Source organism: Sycon ciliatum, chromosome 13, assembly GCF_964019385.1.
Source record: "Sycon ciliatum chromosome 13, ocSycCili1.1, whole genome shotgun sequence".
Taxonomy (NCBI): domain Eukaryota; kingdom Metazoa; phylum Porifera; class Calcarea; order Leucosolenida; family Sycettidae; genus Sycon; species Sycon ciliatum.
Window position 1 is genome coordinate 21,755,924 of NC_088655.1, and position 10,845 is coordinate 21,766,768.

The 10,845-nt window shown below is 50.7% G+C and overlaps 1 long non-coding RNA gene across 2 annotated transcripts; it reads right to left on the reverse strand.

The window, feature by feature from the left end:
* Positions 1–622: 622 nt before the first annotated feature.
* Positions 623–10,401, reverse strand: LOC135829623 (uncharacterized). 2 transcript variants are annotated; one of them, XR_010555875.1, is made up of 4 exons: positions 10,180–10,401; positions 5,880–9,817; positions 4,869–5,036; positions 623–1,524 (listed from the first exon to the last, which is right to left on the reverse strand). It is a non-coding gene; the product is annotated as an uncharacterized LOC135829623 (long non-coding RNA). The 2 variants fall into 2 exon arrangements; XR_010555874.1 differs by lacking the exon at positions 623–1,524 and having other exon boundaries at positions 2,698–5,036.
* Between the last annotated feature and the right edge of the window lie 444 nt (positions 10,402–10,845).

The following is a 10,845-nucleotide window of genomic DNA, read 5'->3' on the forward strand; positions in this document are numbered from 1 at the left end:
GAGAGAGAGAGAGAGAGAGAGAGAGACAGACAGACAGACAGACAGACAGACAGACAGACAGACAGACAGACACAAAGACAGCAGGATAAGGAGGGTGAGGGAGTAAGAGACAGAGACAGACACAGACAGACAGAAAGAGGGAGAAGAAGAGGAAGAGAGAGAGAGAGGGAGTCAGACAGACAGAAAGCGATTGAGACGTAGACATGGACAGAGACTGAGACAAACAAACAGAGGAAACGCACACACAAAGAGAGATAGCAGATATCCATGGGAGAAACAGAGAAAGACACACACAAAGAGAGGGGAAACAGAGATCGCAGATATCCATGGAGAAACAGAGAAAGACACACACAAAGAGAGGGGAGAGAGAGAGAGAAAGAGAGAAAGTGACAAACAGATAAACACAAAGAGAAACAGAGACTAACAATGACAAGAAAAATAGTAAACTGATGAGATATCAATATTAATTTGGCTGCAGATCAGCCCCATCACTGGTCAAGATGGGACAATCTGTAGCAACATGAAGTATCATTGACCCCCTTTGCACTAAGCATATGTCGTCGTTTTTTTTCGGACCTGACGATAGCCCTTCGGATTACTCTCTCACATGTACCACAAACAGAGAACTGATGTTTGTCTTCACTCCAAAGAGAGTCTCAAGAAGAAGGCAAAACCAGAACAACAAGAATGCGTCCAACTGCAGGCATGCGCAACCTGCGCAGTCTGCGCACGGTCCGCACGCGGTCCGCACACCGACCATGCGGACCCAGCACACACGTGCCAAAAGGGGCACATACCCTCCAAAAGGGCAGGGACAACATACGTCCACATAAAAAAATCCATCCTCTACTGAGGATGGGAGAGAAGAAAAACAAAAAGAGAAGACAGACAGGAAGAAGAAATAAATGAAATATGTACATCATAGATAGGCCAATATAAAAAAAAGAGGCACAAACGAGACCGTTGGGCAAGTGACGAGTAATTCAGGAGGGTTGACACCAGCCGGGAGCCCCGCGAAACTGTGCAACAATGAAGGAACCTGAAAGCGACATTTTCAAAGAGGACCCCGGCTGGCGAGCTGCTCCACTTATTAATGCCCTATCCTTGTAGGGGTCTTTTCTAGAACAGCACCAACCTAGGACACCACTCACCCAAAGGAATCGACGAACAAAAAAATACAGAATGAGGAAAAATTATGGTAATTCGTTGACACAATGGACCTCAACGAGGAAGACCAGTTCCGACCCCACAGGGGAAGGGGAAGGCGCACTGTCCGGCACGCTACCAGCCGGTGACGGATCAGCGAGGGCGGCGCGATGCTGCGCCGCTCGGTGTGCCCGGCGCCTTAGGCGAGAGCGGTGAGACCGTCAGCGGCGAGGCACCACTGATGCTGGCGCTGCAGACATCACCGGCGAGGGAGCAGTCAGAAGGGAAGCCGGACGCAGGTCTTCGGGAAACCAGTCAAAAAATGTTTTCCACTCCTCGATTAGGTCCAACGTCATGGCCGGGTCGGCGAGGGCGACACTGAGCAAAAAAAGACAAGAAAAAAGAGGAGAGAAAGACGAAACAAAACCAACTGGGAGTATCCATGGTATAAAATATTTACATTACCAACCTCGCCACGAGAGGTCTAACTGACCCTCCTCAAGGGCAGCATAGCCACCCGGGGGCAGTGCACACCTCCGCCGAGGACGTGGTGTCCTGGGCGGAGTAGGATGGGTGGGAGAAACCGGAGGGCTCTGCGTCGGGGTCACCAACGGACTACTCGGCAAGGAAGAGGAACCCAGGCGAGGAGAATCAGGAGGACTCGGGCAGGGCTACCCGGGGACTACCCACCAAGGGAGGGGAACCCTGAGCACCAGCAGGGGGCACAGCCACCGGAGATGGTGGATGTGTGAGGAGGTAGCCCGGCGGCTGAACGAACCCGGGGACCGACCTCGCAAGTGGGGCCGGCAGAAACAGAGAGGGCCCACCCATGGAGGCAACCGCCAGTCTTTTAGGCGTGGCGGACCCGGAAGCTGGAACCCCTGGGGGAACAACTACCTTACCCTGCACCACCCGCAACCTATCCACATGCGTAGTGAGGTGCTTAGAATGTCGGGGTGAAGGAGGAGGACCCACCCGGACAATAGCACACACAACTCCCTTCACCACTCCCACCTGCCACGGGCCTGTCCAGGGGCGGAACAGCTTAGGGCTGGACCCAGAGGGGGGGGGGGGCGGAACAGCGTGGAGCCAAACATTGTCCCCAGGTTGTACCGTGGGTAGATAAGTTTGGCGATCGTACGCTGCCTTAGCCACTCTGTGGGCTACACCGAGGCGGTCACGTACAACGCCAAAAGCCCGACCCAAAGACGACCGAAGATTGGACACGTACACAGGCAAAGGGGCTTCCACGGGGGTATTAGGTGAAGGTAAGAACAAGTCCAAGGAAAGACGGGCCTCCCTCCCAAACAGGACAGAATGGGGAGTAAACCCGGTAGAGCGGTGGACCCCCGTATTGTAGGCAAATTGCACCAGGGAAAGATGTTTGTCCCACGAGGACTGATCACCCTCGACGGTACGCCCGAAGAGCAACCTGAATAGTACGATTGGCCCGCTCTACCAAGCCATCGGTACGGGGTCGTGCGTGATTTACACCCCCCCCCCCCCCCCCCCCAACAACTAACACAGGCATGACATAAGACTAGGGCTGCAACGAATATTCTATTTCACAAACGAACGAATACTCATCCATAACGAACGAATAACGAATATTCTCTCAAAATGCTGAATTATTTCTAAGGGTGAAACAATTATTTAAATAGGAACTAAATCGATTTTTTTGTGAATGAATCGAATATTCTATACCTAAAGAATCTTAGAAAGAGTTTGGCTAGTCCCCAGTTGTTCTAGCCCAAGTAGATGTCTAGTGGAGTCATGTCCACTACTCCTGTGAGTCATAGTCCCCTTTCTCAGCACAAAACACATGTACATATCACTCCATCCGTTCAAGAATTACTACAAATAGATCGACAGGAGCAGAGTGTGCGCACGTGTCAAAACGAACGAATGTTCTAAAGGGGAAAATATTCCTTCCATCGGGCTCCTAACGAATATCAATCGAATATTCGAATATTCTTTTCAGCCATACATCAGACGGCTCTCAAAATTTGGGCCCCGATCCGAGTGCAACTGGCTAGGGACACCAAACTTCATAAATACCCGTTCGACCAAAAGGTCCCCCACAGTCTCAGCTCTCATGTCCTGAAGGGGAAGAATTTCAACCCATTGAGAAAAATGGTCTCCAACCACTACAGTCCATTCATTGGAAACTGCCACTCTAACTTTTTGGTGTCTCCCGCACATAGTTGTAGATACCATGAAAAAACATTACATTCTGCATTGTGTGACCCGTCCATTTACTCCTTGCCACATTTGAGGCCACAAAAAGTCCAAGAACAGGGAAATAGAAATTCAGCCAGGTTTTGCAAAATTAGGACAGGTATGCCCTTGCAAAATGTATGGAGAAGCAGATCCAAAACCCAGATTTTTGAGATTTTCAGTGGGTTTTTGATCCTCAATTCGGCCCAAATCCGACTTTCAGAAACCAGCAGGACTGTTTCCGATGAATGGACTGTAGGGTATAATTATTTTATTCCCACGAGCAGTGAGAGGTAAGGGTCCCATGATATCCATGGTAATGACCTCAAACAGGGCAACCACACGCACAGTGCCGAGCCCTAGGCAAATCTTTGCCACGCTCACACACTGTACAACATTTATAAAACACCGAGACATCGACCGATATTCCCGGCCAGTATGCGACTTTACGAAGCCGAGCCAATATGCGGTCTGAACCAAAATGGCCAGATGTTTAACCGGCGTGCGCCTCGACCACCGCACCTAAGCCGGAAACACTGGCATCAGTGTCAACATTAAAAGGTAGAGAAAAATCCGGAATTGCCAAAATAGGTGCCTCACAAAACGCTACACACAACTTCCGAAACACAGCCTGATGTTCAGCTGACCACGCAAACGAAACGTCCCTACGGAGCAGATCATGCAGCGGATGTGCGATCGCGGAAAAGCGGGTAATAACTTTAGATTGGTTGGCGCCTTCCACTCACGTGCTGCCTGGACCTTTTCCGGATCAGTTGTGATCCCCTCTGCCAAAACCACATGGCCAAGGAAATTAACCTCTCCTAATAAGAGATGGCATTTCCTTGGTTTAATCTTCAACCTGGCGTGTCGCAACGCGGTCAACACCGCCTCCAACCTGGGCAAGTGGTCTCGAAACGTGTGCGAGAAAACAATGACGCCGTCCAAATAAACTAAACAATACAGGGGAGAAAGACCCCGCAGGACAGCATGCATCATGCGTTGAAATGTGGCCGGAGCATTACATAGACCAAAAGGCATACGTTTGAACTCATAGAAACCCTGTGACGTGATGAAAGCTGTTTTCTCCTGGTCTTTTCCCGCCACCGGAACTTGCAAATAGCCGGACTGTAAGTCCAGTATCGAGAAAAACTGAGCCCCACCCAGCCTATCGAGTGTATCATAAATCCGAGGTAATGGGTGGGAGTCTTTGTGGGTGACGTCATTCAGTTTACGGTAGTCTACACAAAACTGGACCGAACCGTCGGGCTTTTTTACCAATACAATGGGGCTAGCCCAAGGGGACACACTAGGGGAGATGATACCCTTTCCTAACATCTTCTCCACCTCCTCGGCAACAATCCTAACCCTGGGCGGGAAAGGCGTCGGGGGCCTTGGCGGATAGGGTGTGTGGTCCCTGTATCAATAACATGTTCGAGAATAGGGGTTTCCTCAACATCACAGTCGCCTTCTGCAATCACATCCCCAAATTTGTTCAAGAGACTGACCAGAGATTGACGTTCCTGCGCCGTGCCCGCAAAGCGAGAGAGATCAAACCGGTCCGCCGGAGAAGATGTGGATGACACCGACTGCACACCCACTGCCGCGCCCACCATTGTCGGAACATCCGATCGAGAGCCCTCCACCGGCAGGAACTGCCCTAAACACACACCACGCTGAAGACACACCGGCACATCCGACACATTGGCACAACACATGGGAATATAACCAGACGCAGAGACAGAACATACAGCACGGGGCAGGGCATAGCCCAAATCGGAATCGACTACAGTCTCCACCAGATCAACCATGTCCGGAGGAGTTGTAGCCTCTCCCTGCAACATCAACTGAGACCATGGGGAATTTCCATGGCCGCCCCCTAGGAGACAGAATAGTGTTCTGGCAGAGCAGCAGGCCGGGTGGCCCTGGGGACGGCAACCAGGGGACAGGAACACACGGGCCACATGACCCCACCCCGGACTATAAACGCAACAGCAAAAGTGAAAGCCAAGGCTAACTTAAACACCAACACAACCTGAACCGAACCGCAAACACTGGCTAATAGGAGCAACAGGGTTGAAAACCCTAACCACATCGTGCCTCGCACGTCACCGCCGAACCTGGCGGAACTACTCCGCGCTACATACCCCTGTTCCCTGGACAATAGGATCATATGTCCCTCTAAGGTCAAACGGGGTGAACCATTTAATGTAGCGTAAAACAATGGGCTGCCAAAATGTCGGCACCCAACAAACACTCCTCGGTTAGACGAGCAACAGCCAATACCCGGGCGGAAAGCGTAATGTTGCCAAAGGTAAATGTCAGGGGTAAATAGCCCTTGACGTCTAGGGTACCCTCACCCGCAGTGTAGAGTGCCGATACGCCCAACTCAGAGGCAGGACGTAATAACCGTCCTGCATTCAACTTCTCCACAACAGCAAAATTCACCAATGTGATTGCTGCACCTGTGTCCACCAGACACGACACAGCTGAACTAGCCCTATCGGTGGCCAACGTACCTTGTGCAAAGAGACTGGTGCCGGCGCGGTGGATGTAGAACGGAACCGCATCGGTGTAAGCCATGACAGCCTCCACCGGGAGGGAATCCGATAACTCGACCGGAATAGACGGTGGGGTGGACAGCGGAGCGGAAGCCAGAGTACATAGGTGAGATTCCGCCGGAGTATGCTCGAAAGCACACACATCACACACAACGCACACAGACAGAGAGGCAGCATTAGAAAACAACACAGGCTCAATATCTGGTGTTATCACAATCTCCGGAATCGTACCTGGCGGAACCACCACCGACTCAGCGAGGTCGGCGTCACTGATGCACACATGCATACATGTATCAGGGTCACACTCATTCTCCTCCTCTACAAAAATAGGTAGGGCTACAGCTATTTCCTCAGTAGAACCAACACGCCTAGGTAAGGCGGTGGGACGACCCACACCAGCCGCCTCATCTAGTTTAAAGATCTGGTGTTAACCTGGTGTTCACGAGGATTACGCCCACGGTCACGTGGATTTGAGTGACAATCTCGGCGGAGGTGACCAAGTTGGCCACAACCAAAACAGCGTGGACCTCGTGACCAGTGGTCGGGAGCCGGACTCTCGCGCTGCGCACAGAGGCTTTCGAGCAGACTGGTTTGCGTTGCACATAATTTCTCCAAACTATCCAGGCGCGCCGTGATTTCAGGCGTGGCCGACGCGACGAACACAGGTTCAGCGGCCGGGCGCAACTGGTCCGGCGTCTCCAGGACGACTGCCTTTTGAACGGCGTGCACTAGCGTCTGCGGCTTGTGGTCCTCCACACGACGTGGGGAGACAAAGCGTCCACAAAAGTACGGATAGACACGGTGTTAAGAATGGTACCAGGCGCCCCCGGATATGCCTTAGCCACCAATACCTGGATAGCGTTGCCCAATTCAGTTAGGGTCTCACCCGCCTGGCGTTTCCGAGCCTGAAGCTCAGTTTGGCGGAGCAACTCCTTGCCCGTGTCACCAAAGCGAGCATGCAGAGCGGTCTCGATCTCCGCGCGATCCTCCTGCTGCATGTCCGACAAGGATTCCAACATGAGAGCCGCACTGCCAGTGAGGCTCGTACACAACACAACACGGGCCATTAATTCTAACCTCCCCTGCGAGGCCGCATCAATCGTGTCATGGGGTTGGGTAACTGGGATATACTTATTAGCCTGCAAACATAACCTTAAATCGTTCAGGAAGGCCTGGAGATCCTCTCCCGAACGGTTTCGGTATCAGCCATCTTCCAGGCGCTTCTACTGTAACCTTAGACATGAGGCCACAACTACTCCAGGTAACGAAACACAGAGGAACAAAAATACACCCGGAGGGTACAGTGACCCATAGCAGGACTACGTCGACACAAGCAGGCCAACACTAAACAAATGTCACAATACAGGCTTTACAGGCTAATGCCCCAACAATGTCTAGCAGTGAACTAAAAGCAGCTGCTCTGGCTTACCTGAATTGCCTCGCTGGCGGCCAGCTTGGACGCGCGAAGGAGACTTGCCGAGACATAAAGCACAGAGGGATCGCCAAAGAACGCAGGAGGCAGGTGAAGAAAAAAGAAACCGGAAAGACCGCGGACGACAGGTTTATCGCAGGGTCGTGGGGACGATGCCACTAGCCGGGTGCCAATTGTCGTCGGTTTTTTTTTTGACCTGACGATAGCCCTTCCGATTACTCTCTCACATGTACCACAAACAGAAGACTGATATTTGTCTTTACTCCAAAGAAAATCTCAACAAGAAGGCAAAACCAGAACAACAAGAATGCGCCCAAATGCAGACATGCGCAACCTGCGCGGTCCGCTCGCGGTCCGCACACCGACCACGCGGACCCAGCACACACGTGCCAAAAGGGGCACATACCCTCGAAAAGGGCTGGGACAACACATACGCATTAACACAAGATTGTGTCCTGGATGCATTGCAATGAAGATTTGTGGCACACAGGCACATACATACAAACAGATCTCCGGCGGGATTATAATAAGGTTGAGATATGCTGTAGGGTTGGCTAAGAGGTCTTGAAAGTACTATCACCCAGTGTCATGACAACACTGAATTTTGGATTCACCTGGATTCAGATTTTGTCCAGATGCCTACACATATGGGTGGTCTTCTACACACAAGGCTGAAGCATTTGCTGTCAGTAACAGACCTGTGCTCTCCTGGTCGGAGACCCCCTCCTGTTACACATGCAACACAAGGGCCTTTCCAACTGCATACTGTACTTTGCTATGGTAAGTGTAAGTCCAATTCCACACAGACGTTGTTCCCTGTTGACTTCCGACGTCATCATGTTCAAGCTCTGGGCCTGGACATAGGCTTACTGACATGCAGGAATATGACTCAGAAGTAGCGAGAAAATCAGCAGGAATATAAACCAGCTAATACTGCTAAAACCAGAGTCCATGACGGAGAGTGTTGAACTATGATCTTGGTTCAATGCAACTTTAATTCAACTTTCTCGCGTCCCGCCTAGCACTCGTGCACTGGAATTGACTGTCCCCGGTGGCAGCACAACTTGTTTTCGCTTGAGCCATTCCAGTACCAACACAATCAACACGATTTTCAGGGGCAAATGCATCGATTTGTCAAGTAGGGTTCAGCGTGAAAGACAATTTGACGTCGGTTCGAATGGCATATCTATCGCTTGCATACAATGAACCAAACTTGCCAAATCGCCAAAAGCATGATCCACGCTGCCATAGCGACCAGCGCAGTGATGACGCACATTCCGCTTAGCTCCGCGAGAGAGACGGTCGGACACTTCAGGATATTGTCATTTTCAATTGTCTGATTGTATTCCTGATGGAAGCAAAATGTGCACCATCACTGCTCTGGTCGCTATGGCAATGTGCATCATACAAGAACTCTCCAACGAGATAGTGAGCCTATCTGTGGGATCCTACGGTAGACTACAGCAGCTCTTACGCTAAAGTGCCCAATACAAGCGTGTACAGTCCTGCTCCCTGAAATCCAGTCGTGAAATCTCAAGTTTGCGCCTTGCACCATTTCACAGCCTAAAGTCCATTCAGAAAAAGATGATATCCTAGCTCTTGGCCATAAATGGGTCAAATTTTGAGTTTTGTCACAATTTTTTGGCAATCGCCCATGGAATGCTCTTCCAATTATGTTTTGGAAGTTTTTTTCTCCAAAGAGCAAGCCATAACAAGAATATGATTCCGGCCATGTTCTGCCCCCAAAGCACTGAATTGGGGAAAAGCCATGGAAATCCAACCCCCGCACTCCACTTGCAGAACAGTACATTTGCGGTTCAAACCCCAGGTGAGGTATCTTTTTTGGACCCTTTTCGAGTTTCGAATCTCGCGGCACTGGCAAATCACCAAACACGGGAGCTCTCCAGAGCCAGCGCTCGTCTTTTTCTGAATGGACTGTAGTGTTCCCTTGTCTAGGTCCATGGAACGCCCGGTGTGTACTTGAGTGACGCGACTGGATTTCATTGAGCAACACTGTACATGCATTGTAGAGTCTGAGAGTTCAGGAGATCAGTGCATACTGTAAGTCTTGTACCACGTTTACATACGCCTTTTGGGCTAGTGTCACCCAGACAACTTAGCGTGTCCAGATCTAACATACCTCTTAGGGACCAATGGAAACATTTACTGGACTTTGTACTGAGATATTCGGTAGAAACAGTAAAATTTAATTTAAACTTGTGTCGCCACAACGCGACTGAATCAATACGTATTACGTCCACAGCGATCATCCCGTTGGGGGATAACAGTACATGATGCCATGAACGAAACTCACCTAGTCCTTCGAGATCCGATGGGACGGCTACTCAGGTACAAGTATTCGGACAAATTTCCTGTTGCAGGATGCGACTGCCAGCACCCGCGGTTCCCTGCGCCCAAACGCCCTAGCACAAGTCGTCCGCACGCGTAGATTCTCTTCACCGAGCTGTTTCCAGTGCACGACATCAAATACAATCACAACGAAGAGGAGAAAACATCGACCTACACTCCAACGCAAGCGGCAACTAGCTTCGGAAATGCACCATTCACACCATTCATTACCTTGGGTTCACCAACACATTCTCAAACACAGGTGAACCCATGGCAGGGTGTAACAATGATGGTCAAAATGAAAATTCATTCAATCACTATCCCCATGTGGCGAAGCCAACCGTAACGTAGATTTGAACGGCAATCGTTGTGTCACCAAATAAACTTTCAATGCAGGCATTAGGAGTGTGCTATCGCTTCACATCGACCCACAGCCGAAGGTAGAGAAACGGGGAAGGAAGAACGCATCGTGCTTACCGCTGTTCCAAACCAAGCTGGGCTAGACGGCGAGACTCCAACGGCGTGCTAGAGCTACCGAACGAGGTTACCGTCACCCGGACAGACTGCCGAACTGCCGTCGCTACCACAGCTTTGCATGCCTTGCTAACTTTGCCTGCTTTCCAGCAACCCTACAAAGTGGCGTCGGTATCAAAGCGACATGACAACAATGAAGACAAAAGAGAGAAAAAACCTCTGGTGAATGACTGTGCACCAGGAGAAATTTTCGGAAGGCGGTCAACTCTTCTCTCTACCTTTTCTCTGACCGAGTATGACCTGCCTCTCAACCGCTGCACTTGTCTGAGTAGCATGGGGACCTACACTTCAATAGCCTGTAGACTAGGATGTAGTGTAGCATGTATGATGTAGTGTAGCATGTATGATGTAGTGTAGCATGTATGATGTAGTGTAGCATGTATGATGTAGTGTAGCATGTATGTAGGTGATCAAACTGCTTGGTTGCGCTTTGTGTGTCAAAGTCATTATGCACATAGTTAGCTGGTGTGGAGGGGGGGGGGGGGGGGGTTGGGTGGAGCTTTGCGAACAGAGAGAAGACCTGCGCTAGTCGCTTCATGTAGGTCTACATGACTGTAGTACCTGTCCCGGAGCATACCGCTGTGTGAATGTACCGGTGACTTGCCATGA